Source organism: Tasmannia lanceolata, unplaced genomic scaffold, assembly GCF_043159265.1.
Source record: "Tasmannia lanceolata isolate RefF3 unplaced genomic scaffold, GAP_Taslan_0.1 ptg000012l, whole genome shotgun sequence".
Taxonomy (NCBI): domain Eukaryota; kingdom Viridiplantae; phylum Streptophyta; class Magnoliopsida; order Canellales; family Winteraceae; genus Tasmannia; species Tasmannia lanceolata.
The window spans coordinates 45,127,054-45,139,905 of record NW_027518689.1 but is presented as its reverse complement, the minus strand read 5'-3'; positions in this window follow the sequence as shown (position 1 = coordinate 45,139,905).

The window sequence follows — 12,852 nt, the reverse complement described above, 5'->3', positions numbered from 1 at the left end:
TTTCTTACTTGGGACAGCCGGCTCCAGTGTATCTATGACTGCATAAGGGCTAATTTACTTTACATGGGAAGGATTCAAAGTAGGGCTGCACAAAAAACCGACCAAACCGATAAACCGAACCAAACCGGGCCTTTCGGTTTGGTTTGGTTTGGTTTTTCTAGGCATTGGTTCGGTCACGGTTTAGAATTTTACCGAACCGATCCCATCGGTTCGGTTCACGGTTTTTGAGTTTTAATCCAAAAATTAACCTAACTGAACCGAGAAATGGAGGAAAAGACGAACTGATTTTATGTCATTATCAAATCTAAGGTGAGTTAATACTTCATATCATTTGCAAAGAGAAGAGGGGTGATTTAAACAAGGAAGGTGTGCCTACACCAATTCCCTGTATTCAAAAGTAACGATACATTGATACATTCACTCCTTTCCCTTAGACCACCCCCTAGAAGTGTAAAAGAATAGTCATAAATACTTAGAGAGGTTGTCCAAGAGAAGAAAAGGGGGGGGGGAGATACGGATTGAGTTACTTTATTTGTACTAAAATTATTTATGACATTGAGCAATGATAGATGCAAGGGACCTCTTTATGCAAGGGCTAAAGAAGGGCCCATGAATAGATCCACGTCATTAAGTGGAACCGAATTCAGTTTCTTAACCGACTTTAAAAATGACCTGGATCTATTCAAGGGCCCTTCACCGGCCCTTGCATAAAGAGAGCATCTATCATTTCTCTATGACTGTATATTTGTGTTGATGACTTGATATGGATATGTTCTAAAGTTGATGGTTGGATTAATGGCTGATTTGGATAGATAAACCTCTTTTTTTATTAATAAACGTATTTAACCACTTGATTTGGATTTGTATCGGATAAACCGTGAACCAAACCGAACCGAACCAGTCAAAATCGATTCGATTTGGTTCGGTTATATCCCCCCATCGGTTTGGTATTATGGTTTGGATTTTCTTCAAACCGATTGGATCTGTTCGGTTTAAAAAAACTCCCTAAACCGAACCAGACCAAACCGGGTGCAGCCCTAATTCAAAGGGACAAATTGCCACGTGCACTGCAGCTGGCTGTCCCATGTAAAGAAAAGGGGCGAATTCATCATTTCCCTTCAGCAATCAATACAAGAAACATGAGTTTCAAGGGCGGGCTTATAGAGGCAGTCATAAAAACCGCTTCTAAAAGCTTATATTTAGAGGTAGTCTTATTTAAACCACCGCTATAGAAGCCCCATCAGCGAAAAAAATTTAGGTGAAAGATAGGACCGCCACTAAAGGATTGCATTTGAGCGCCCCTCTACATTTTTCATTTCCCGCTAGCGTATTTCCCCCTTTACCTTCGTTACATATTCCCCACACCTTTCCACACCTCTCTTCGACTTTCTCTCCTCCACTCAATCTCCCTACACTTCTGTGTTTGGATGGTTAAGCATTCTTTAGGGAAGTAATGTCCATGGAAAGGGGCAGGATTTTAGATAGTAAACCGTGGGAAAACCATGAGCTTTACTCTGGTTCGATGCAAGTTAACCAAGACAGGGAGGAGATGGAGAGATAGACATGGTAAAAAGTTAGAGAGAGAGAGAGGAGAGGAGGATTACCTATGAAATCTTGTCTTTTTGAGATATTTCATACGGAAAAAGAAGTGACGCACGTCCACGTCACCAGACATGTTGTCGGGGAACCTCTAAGGATTTGGGGGTTACTTTGGCAAACAAACACACAAGTAATCCAAACAGCCCATTTTTTTTGCTTTGGGATTACTTGAGGATCCCTTGCAATTGGCATCCAAACAGAGGGCATCCTCACCTTCAATCCGAATGACTTTGGAAAGCAGTTTGATGTTTCAAAGATTTCTTGATCTTTCCAAGCAATGAAGTTGTTGCCAGAGAGGTCCAGGTAGAAAAGGTTACTCATTTACTCACTAGGCTCTTCTCACAAGTCTCCCCTCATCTGGGCTCCACATACCAGTAAAAAAGGAAGTACCAATCTTCCAAAACTTCTTGAAGATTTGTTCACTTTCTCCTCTAAAACCCTAGGCCTTCATTTCTAGGGTTTCCGTTTCTCTCTATCGATCCAATATTCCATGTTGTCTCTTTTTGTCGATATATGTTATCCATCTGGATGTGTTCATTTCACTGTTTTCTATCTGTCTAGTTTTCTTTTTTTCCCCATGCTTAAGCTCAATTGCTCTGCATTTGGGTCAATGAGAGTTTTTTATATTGCAACAACAGAGAATACTGTAATGTGTGGAAGCCTGCTATTCTTTGTCTATAGAGAAAGTAATTGTGATTGTGTAATCGCGGAATTTCAAATTCTGCAAGTTATGATGTTGTTCTGTTCAATTTGTTCTCTCCGATTTCTATTTATTTAATGTTGTTTCTATTAGTTGGCTGGAATTTTAATTTTTGATGGATTTTTTGTTTCATATATGGGCTTGTTGGTGGGAATGTTGAGAAGATAGAATTATGTAGAGTTGCCTTAAGGTACGTAATCGTTTTCCTTAAGACAAATTTCGCCCCCATCAGTTGTGTGCAAAGGGGTCCCCGAATTGCCTCCATGATACAATGAAGCCTTGTAGGAAGATTCTACAAATGTTTGATGATGCTTTGCACAAGTGGAATCAAACCCAAAATGCCTTTTAAGAACTTCAAGCCTTAGAGAAAAAACACTAAAATTGTTTCTGGAGAAAACAGTCTTTAGTGCACTATTTTATGAACAAACTATCTTGAAAATCAAGAAAGTAGGTGATTGCTAGAGATAGAAAGAAAAAGTACAGCAATAACTGTTTTCTATATTTTTCTGTAACTTGAAAAGACAGATTTCTGCTCTTATTATAGAGCATTGCATCTCTTCAAGACATCCCTTGGATTGGTTTGAATAATGACCATTCGATCATAACTCTTTGTGATTTAAGTGGTTTGGATCATCCACAAAGTGTCCCTTGGGAAGCAAAAGACATGAAAGAAGTTTGAAAAACAGAAGTGAAAAGCCATGTCTATTTTCTCCCAACGGATAGTTTTTCAAAAATTCGCGGAGTAACCAAAGAGCCGCGGTCGACCGGGCTACCCGCGGTCGACCGGGCTACCCGCGGTCGACCGGGCTACCCGCGGTCGCCGCCCACACCTTTATGGAAATTGTTTATGTTTCTAGTAACCAATCCGCGGTCGACCAAGAACCCCCTGGTCGACCAGCCCTGTTTGAAAATTATTTTTCTATATTAAAAATAACTTGTGAAAATTCATTTAACTTTCCAATACCGTTTTGAAAATCTCTAACAATCCCCAACCATTTTCAAAATGAAAATAACTTTCTCATCAGGCTTGGAAACCTTCTGCATAAATGAAGGTATCCCTCAATTTGAACCTTCACTTAGTGAAAACACATCGAAGTTAGCCACAATTGTATAGTAGACGTATCTTTGAACTAGCTATTCTATTCGGCTAACCGAACACATCCTTACACATAAGATTTCGTCTTTATAGGCAGTTTTTAAGAGCCGACACATGTATTGGCCTTATGTCTATATCTTGGTTTCATGAGTACTCTAGAGACTAGCCAAGTCCCATAGGAAGCGGCACCACTCCACACTCATATAGGTAGACTTATTAAGAGTGTCCCAGTAACTAAAACACTCCAACACCATGTTATAAGTCTATTAATAGCCCATTTGCTCATCCTTACCCATGCAAACATTACAGGTACCATTTACCTTGGGATGAAAATAATATATATTATAGTGCTTGCAATCACTCCATATGATGTACTTGGATTCATTGAACTCAAGACTTGATATTTATTCAAGTGTTGAGTCGAGGTTCCATCATTGGTGATTATTGGTTAAAGGCTTTAACCCCATCCCTACTGATGTTTTACACATCAAATCTCTTTCAAGAGCTTTAGTTAAAGGATCAGCCAAATTTTGGCTTGATCTCACATAATCAATAGTTACAACACCGTTGGTTAGTAACTTTCTTATAGTACTATGTCTAAGTCCTATATGTCTAGACTTACCATTATAAACATGATTATATGCCATTGATAGTGTGGCCTGACTATTACAATGGACATAAATCGGTGGCATTGGTTTAGGCCATAATGGAATTTTCAATAATGAATTCCTAAGCCATTCCTCTTTTCAACATGCAGCCAAGGCTATAAACTCCGCCTCCATAGTAGAAGTAGTTATGCATGTTTGTTTCTTAGAGGCCCAGGAAACAACTCCCCCACTAAGAGTGAAAATCTACCCACTGGTTGATGTATGATCTATACGCTCAGTTATCCAATTGGCATCAGTGTATCCTTCTATCACTGTGGGATATCCACTATAACATAAACCATATTCCATAGTCCTCTTCAAGTATTTAAATACTCTATATATTGCATTCCAATGTGCAAAACCAAGACTACTAGTAAACCTACTAAGTTTACCTACTGCAAATGCTATTTCTGGTCTAGTACATGTCATAGCATACATGAGACTACCAATAGTATTAGCATACTCTAGTTGGAAAATGATCCTACCATGATTAGGATATAGCCTCCTACTAGGATCAATAGGTGTTGAAACAGGTGAACACTCAAAATGATTAAACCTTTTGAGCACATTTTCTATGTAGTGAGATTGGGTTAGAATTAAACCATTGTAATTCCTTATGATTCTTATTTCCAAGACTACATCTGCTTCACCCATGTCTTTCATATTAAATTTTTGAGACAAAAATGATTTAGTACTTTGAATATATTCAATATCTGTACTAAATATTAACATGTCATCAACATATAAACATATTATAACACCTTTATTACCTTCAAATTTTCTATAAATACATTTATCGGACACATGTATTCTATAGCCATTTGACACTAAAACTTTATCAAATCTTTCATGCCATTGCTTAGGGGCTTGCTTAAGGCCATATAAGGATTTGATTAGTTTACAAACCTTATGCTCTTGTCCTGATAATATGAAACCTTCTGGTTGTTCCATGTATACTTCTTCATCCAATTCACCATTCAAGAATGTAGTTTTGACATCCATTTGGTGAATTTGAAGTTTGTATATGGAAGCAAGAGCTATCAAGACGGGTAGAGAATGTTTGAGGAGACTCAAACTACCAATACCGGACTACAAGACGGGTAGAGAATGTTTGAGGAGACTCAAACTATCAATACCGGAATACAAGACGGGTAGAGAATGTTTGAGGATACTCAAACTATCAATACCGGACTACAAGACGGGTAGAGAATGTTTGAGGAGACTCAAACTATCAGTACTGGAACACAAGACGGGTAGAGAATATTTGAGAAGACTCAAACTTTCAATACCGGACGGGATGATGATAAATCAAGTTTTTATATTGGAACCGACAACCATATGATTCCTAACCTAACCTCCTCAAGGTCAGAGAGGAGGAGAATGGGTTAAAACATAGCAAAGCTAGAAGCGATTGGGAAAACATGACTTTTACCAAAGGTATAACTCAAAGAAATTTGATGAAATCTTGCGGGCATCAGGCCTTTTAAACAAGTAAACCAAAAGCTCTACTTATATTTGAAGAGTGCAAAAAATGAATTCCAAATTCCAATGAGGATTGGATTTTTTCTGAAAAACTAATCAAGGAATTTAGCTAAAAAAAGGGGGTTCAAGCTTCTCTTATCTTTATTTGATAAGAAGAGTCAATTTAATCCTAAATTTTTGTTCGACGTCTTTTATGACTTGGGAAACCAAGTCATAAATGATGCCCCTAGTATGAATTTATTTCCATGACAAGATTCATAAGAGAGCCAAATGACAGGGTTCAACTGAAGGTTTTCATTTCAAAGAAATGTTTGAGGTTACAAAGCTGTGACAAATACAAGAAAATGGGTTCTGCTCAAAGCATTCTTCCCTCTGTACTTTGTAATAACATTCTGAATAAACTTGAAAAGTTGTCCTTTGTGAACTCTGCTCTGTTCGGCTCTGTCCACAGGAGATGCAACTTCTTGCTTTTAAAACTTATCACCCCAGCTTCAGGAGGAATACAGGCTAAACTTGACCTTAAAGACTTGACCTTGACTTGAAAATAAAAAGATTTTGACACGCGATAAACAGGACTTCGACAAATGACAAGGATACCTTTGACAAACACATAACTTAGACTCTAAAAGAGACTGAATCTGATTCTTAATTTGATAAATGTTTTAAGGTAGTAACAGTTTATCGCTCTTAGAATCTTTTGAATACCGTATCTAAGAGTGTCTCATTCCTTTTTCGGTATTTCTATCATGGTTATTATCTCCTTTAGGTTACTTAGTTTTAACCACTTTAGCTTGAAGAAGTATCAAAAGAAATTATGCGGGCGCTTACTCAGATGCTGAAATAATGCCAAAACGGAAGTCCAATCGGCCTTCGGAAGCTTTGTCCTTTGTAAAATCACTGCCATGACTGAATCGCCCCTTTTAAGGTTTCGCTTCAGCGGACCGTATGCCTTAATTTTTGCCTGGACCGCCTGCTCTTGCAGGTTTTCCATCCAGCAGGCTTAATACCCTGACTTTTGCCTAGACCGCCCTTTCGAGTTTTCAGTCTAGCGGGTATAAGACTCCTCTCTTTATTTCTTTATTATTTTTATTTTTTTTACAAACTTGGGCCAATAACTCCAGAAGGACTTTTCGAGTAAGCTTGGGTTCAAAAGGGATTGACTTTGGTTAATGTTGAGCAACTGGACCGAATCTGGACTCTCCAGACTCCTACGTATCCCCAAAGAAATTGGGAATTAGGTCTCGCGTAGTTCGTCCCTTGGGGGGCCCAAAGAAATGTCTTGTTTTGTTTATGAAATGCTGCAAAAACTTTGACCGAGCCTGCATTTTCAGGTTGCTTACGTACCCTGTAGAAAGGGATCAGGTCCGCGTAGTTCGAGTTTAATATCTTTTATGACGAAAGTCATAAAAGATACCACTAGTTTAAGTTTGACAAAGAGATTTTGATTTTGCTTTTGGTTCAAAGGGTTTAACAAAACGAGTTTTATTTTTGAAATTTGGGCTATTGGTTTAAAGTTCAAATCGTCCAAAGATGGCCTTCTAGTGTTTTAGTCATAATAGTTTTTTAACTGATCCAGGTTTGTAGGTTCTGCTATTTTTTCTCCATTTTCATCGAGGAGTCTTACGACTTTTTTCGGCAGGACTTCATTGACAATATAAGGACCAGACCAATTTGGTAGAAACTTTCCTCTTGGATCAAATACCGGTGCCCTATAGGACTTCAAGACAAGATCTCTTGGTTTCAAATCTCGGACACGAACCTTCTTATTGAACACCCTTTCAATCCGCCTTTGATACCCCTGGATATGATAAAGAGCGCGTAGCCTCTTCTCATCTATCATCTGAAATTTCTGATGTCTGGCCTTCGCCCATTCAGATTCTGGCAAGCTCGTCTCCATCATCACTCTCAGGGATGGGATTCTGAGCTCAACAGCAAAACTGCTTCCATTCCGTAAAGAATACGGAGTGACACATGTAGAGGATCTTATCGATGCCCTGTAAGCCCACAAAGCATAAGGAAGCTTGTTCGACCAATCTTTATAAGTTTCTGTCATCTTGCTGATGATTACCTTGATGATCTTATTTGCTGCTTCAACGGCTCCATTCGTCTGCGGCCTGTAAGGAGACAACTTGTGATGCTTTATTTTAAACTCTTCACACAAGTGTGCTACTTCATTTTTGAAGTGGGAACCATTGTCCGAGATTAACTCATGAGGTACTTCGTATCTGCAAAAAATATTTGTACGGATAAACTTCGCAATAGAGGTAGAAGTCAAAGAAGTATAAGAAGCAGCTTCAATCCACTTCGTAAAGTAGTCGATGGCAACCAAAATATACTTATGTCCGCTGGATGACTTTAGAAATACTTTCCCAATGATATCTATTCCCCATAATGAAAACAGTCACGGCGAAGTGAGAGAATGCAACTCTGAGGGAGGAATATGAATAAGATTCGCATACACTTGACACTTATGGCATTTCTTCACAAATGCGAAGCAGTCTGCTTCCATTGTGGGCCAATAGAATCCAAATCTAAGGATCTTTCTAGATAACATCTTCCCGTTCATATGAGGTCCACAAACACCTTCATGAGTCTGTTCAATAAGCTCAGCTGCTTTGTCTTCATCAACACATAAAAGCTGGATCCCATCAAAAGATCTGCGATATAACTGTCCACCACAAATAATAAAATTGGCAGCTAACCTCTGAAGGGTTCTTCGCTCTTTCCCAGAAGCCTCAGGTGGATACCCTTCACCAGATATGAGATTCCTGATGTCTGTACACTAGGGCTTCCCATCTGGACATCTGGCTGCTATTTCAATGACGTTTACATGCACTGGCTCCTATTGTAATCGCATTGCAAGTGGCTGGACCTCCATTGTTGCTGAAATGTCTAACATCGAAGCCAGTGTAGCCAAAGCATCAGCAAAATGATTCTTTGTTCTATACAAGTGAGTAAACATAATACTCCTGAACTTCTTGACCAAAGATTCTAGATACATACTATAAGGGATCAATCTATCTTCTCGAGTCTTCCATTTTTCATTAATCTGGCAAATGATCAGGATGGAATCCCCAAACACATCGACGTCTTGAATCTGTAAAGCTAAGGCTGCTTCAAGTCCAGCAATACAAGCTTCCTACTCTGCCATGTTGTTGGTGCACTCAAACTGCAACTTGATAGATATAGGAATATATGAGGGGATACAAGTACTGCTCCTACTCCCTGACCCCGGTTATTGACTGCACCATCAAAATACATTGTCCATCTGGTATTTGGAGTATCTTCTTCAACATCCATAATCTCTTCATCAGGAAATTCAGCCTTCAGGAATGCATTCTCTTCCACAGGGGAATCAGCTAACTGTTCTGCGATGACCCGCCCTTTAACAGACTTCTGAGTGACATAAGTAATGTCGAATTCAGATAACAATAACAACCACCTTGCGGTTCTTCCAGTAAGAGCAGGTTTCTCAAACAAGTACTTCAACGGATCCATCCGTGAAAGCAGAAATACCTTGTTCGATAATAAATAATGTTTGAGCCTCTGAGTTACCCAAACTAATGCTAGACAGGTCTTCTCCAAGATTGTATACTTCACTTCATATTCTAGCATCTTCTTACTGATGTAGTATATATGCTTCTCCTTCTTAGACCCTGGATCTTGCTAAGCAAGCATACAACCCATCGCTGTATCCGTGATGGACAAATACAACAATAATGGCTGGCCCAGGATGATCGGGGATAAAACAGGAGGTAAGGACAAACACTGCTTGATCTTTACAAAAGCCAACTGGCATTCTTCAGTCCATTTCTTCGATGAATTCTTCTTTAGAAGCTTGAAAATAGGCTCGCATGTCATCACCAGATGTGCTATGAATCGTCTCAGATACTGAACTTTTCCAAGAAAACCTCGGATCTGCTTTTCGGTCTTTGGCGGTTCCATCTCTTGAATCGCTTTGATTTTCTGATGATCTACTTCAATTCCCCTTTCACTCACTATGAATCCAAGTAGCTTTCCTGAAGTAACCCCGAATACACATTTGCTGGGGTTCAGACGAAGCTGATACTTTTTAATTCTTTCAAAGAATTTTCTTAAAGCAACAATGTGCTCCGGTCGAGTCTTTCCTTTGACGATCATATCATCTACATATACTCCGACTTCTTTGTGGATCATATCATGAAGAAGAGTAGTCGCAGCTCTCTGGTAAGTAGCACCTGCGTTCTTCAACCCAAAAGGCATTACTCTGTAACAGTAAGTCCCCCACTGAGTAGTAAACGCTGTCTTGATCATATCTTCAGGCGCCATCTTAATCTGATTGTATCCTAAAAACCCATCCATAAAAGATAATAGAGCATGACCAGCTATATTGTCAACCAGAAGATCAATGTTCAGAAGCGGGAAGTCGTCCTTCGGACTTGCCTTGTTGAGGTCCTTGAAGTCTACACACATCCTAACCTTTCTGTCCTTTTTGGGCACTAGCACTATATTTGCTAGCCACTCTGGATATTCGACAACTTGAATGAATTTTACTTCCAGTAGCTTTTTAACTTCGTCATGAACTTTTAACTCCCATTCTGTTTTGAGTTTCCGGAGTTTTTGCTTCTTCGGCTTTGCTCCGAAGATTAGCGGTAATCGATGCTGGACAATGTCTTCGCTCAATCCCGGCATGTCATTATAAGACCAAGCAAATACCTCCTTGAACTCCCTAAGTAAAGTGATTAATTCCTCACACTCCTCGGGAGATAAAGTTTTGCCAATTCGTATTTCCCGAATTAAGGTTTCGTCACCTATATTTACGGTTTCAATTTCCTCTTCGAGTAGTCTTGCTCGGCGACTCTCCTCTTGTTGAATCATATGTTTGATTTCAAGGGGAGTTTCGTCAGCATCCTCATCAGAGGGGGAATCTTGATTATCATTATTAATGTTATCAATTTTAAGAGCAGATTCAGTACTTGAAATGGAAACAGGACAAACAGAAATAGGAACATATGTAAAAGAGTCTTTCATTTCATTCAAAGAATTCATTACATCAAGAATGGAATAGCCCACAGCAGGCATTGTATTGGACTCTAACGATGTATTCACAGACTCAACAGACAACTCAACATTGAACTCAGCCAACTCTGGCATATGTGCAGTTGAAGAACTAAACTCATCTAAAGTACTCTCGGACTCGACTTTATTCGAAAGAGACTCGTCACCGACTCCGGAACCAGATCCAACTTCTACGGTACCTGCATCAAAAGAATCGTTAGAATAAACAAACTCAATATCAGACTCGGAGGTAGATGTATACTTAGAGACCACTGACTCTTTTGAGGAAATAGGACTATACTGAAAGACTACTTGAGGTAAACCTGGGAGGTCCATCGGCTGGGGTGATTAAATCTGCGGGGTTCAGAATGAATGCATCCCTGCCAATCACTACTACCACTGATGCTTCGGTTCCACTGTTAATCACGCAATCTGCTGACGCTTTGGTCTCACTGCTAACCATTGCTACCATTGGATCTTCAGTCTGAAACATGCCATTCAAACAGTTTGGCTCTAAAACATCGGCCCAATCAGATTCCGGTGCTACCTCAGTAATCTGCGCACTCACCGGCTCTTCTGCTAACTCTAGGTCAAAGAAAATTTTGAAGCCTGGAAGCCTCTGCCCTGTCATATCATCGGTCCATGGTTCAGCAAACCCGCAGAACAGAAAATCTGCCCCCTCCTCTCTGAAAATGCCATTTCTGATGAGACTGATTGGTCCCATAGGCAATTCTAATCCCCGGTGACGACATTCAGCCCATTTCAGCATGTATCTCTTCATTTCCCTGACCTCCTGCTCGGTCGGCTCATATCCTAGGTCAAAAAGACCATTGAAAGCTCTGAACTCAGGCCACTCAGTAGGGCCTTGGTGATACTTGCCCAGCCCTGCTCCTGGAATATAGCCTTGTTTACGAATCATCCTGACTACATTCGAGTTGGTGCTAGTCAAGAAGAAAACTTCTTCGCCCATGGCCTCCTCCATGGATATGACTGACACTTCTAAAGAAAAACCTGTCAAACTGACATCGGCTTCCTTCCCAGCTACAAGCTCCTGTGAAATCTCTCAAATTTCTAAATCTGGGTCACCCTTTACAGTCACTACCCTGTCGTTATGAACAAACTTCAACTTTTGATGAAGGGTAGAGGGGATAACTCCGACCTTATGCAGCCAAGGTCGACCCAATAACAGCAAGAAAGAAGCTTTAATATCCAATACTTGAAATTCTATGTCGAAGTCCTCTCCCCCTATCTGGATTTCAGTGGCCAGGGTTCCGATGACATCTCGCCGGGTGCCATCATATGCTAATATACCTTGCTCTGAAGGAATAAAATCTCCGGGCCCAAAGCCCAAAGTCGTGGCAGTGCTCAGCTAGCAGATATTCATAGCAGACCCGTTGTCGACTAGTACTTCAGGGACCCTCTTCTTGTTACAGATTATAGTGATTTTAAGTGAACAAGTGTGGTCTTTTCCTTCAGGAGGTAAATCATCATCTGTGAAAGATACCGCCTTGGAAGTCCTAGCCACAGCGACTAGGCTTACGAACTCATCGGGTGTAATCTCAGTTGGCACCTGAGCAGCATTCAACTCTCTGAGTACCACCTTCCTGTGCTTAGACGAAGACATAAGTAGACCCCAAATGGAGACGTTTGCTTGGGTCTTCTTCAGCTGCTTCAACAAATTATCTTCTTCCTCATCTACACTCGGCCTATTCTGCCCTAGATTCTCGGCTGCTCTCACTGCTTCTGCAGGGTTTTCTGCTCTCAATTCTGCGGGCTTGAACACACGGCCACCCCTTGTAACATGACGAAGCTCGTCACACTTATCTTCTAATAGAAGCAAATTATCTGCATCCATTCTCAGAACATACGGAGTTTCATTTATCTCTTCTTCCTCAAAATCATCAATCCTTAGAACATAAGGAGTTTCTTTTTTTGCATCAACATCCTCGCATCGAAGGACATATGGAGAGGACGCCTCTGTAAAACCGGTACTACCACTCCAGAGGGCATAAGACCTTTCTCTTTTCATCTCTTCGATCTCTTCAGGGTCAAACCTTAGGATATAAGGTTCGTCAGAAGTGATTACACAAATGAGAGCACATGGATCAAGAACTAGCTCTTCGACAAAAATGGCGTTCGTCGTAGGAGGAGGAATAGCATGATGATTAGGAAGGGGATTCTGAGTTACATTGGGCGTTTCCACCTCAAGCTTTCCCTTTTCTAACATAGTCTGGAGCGCATGCTTTAAAGCCAAACACCTTTCAGTGAGGTGACCCGAATTTCTGTGGTAT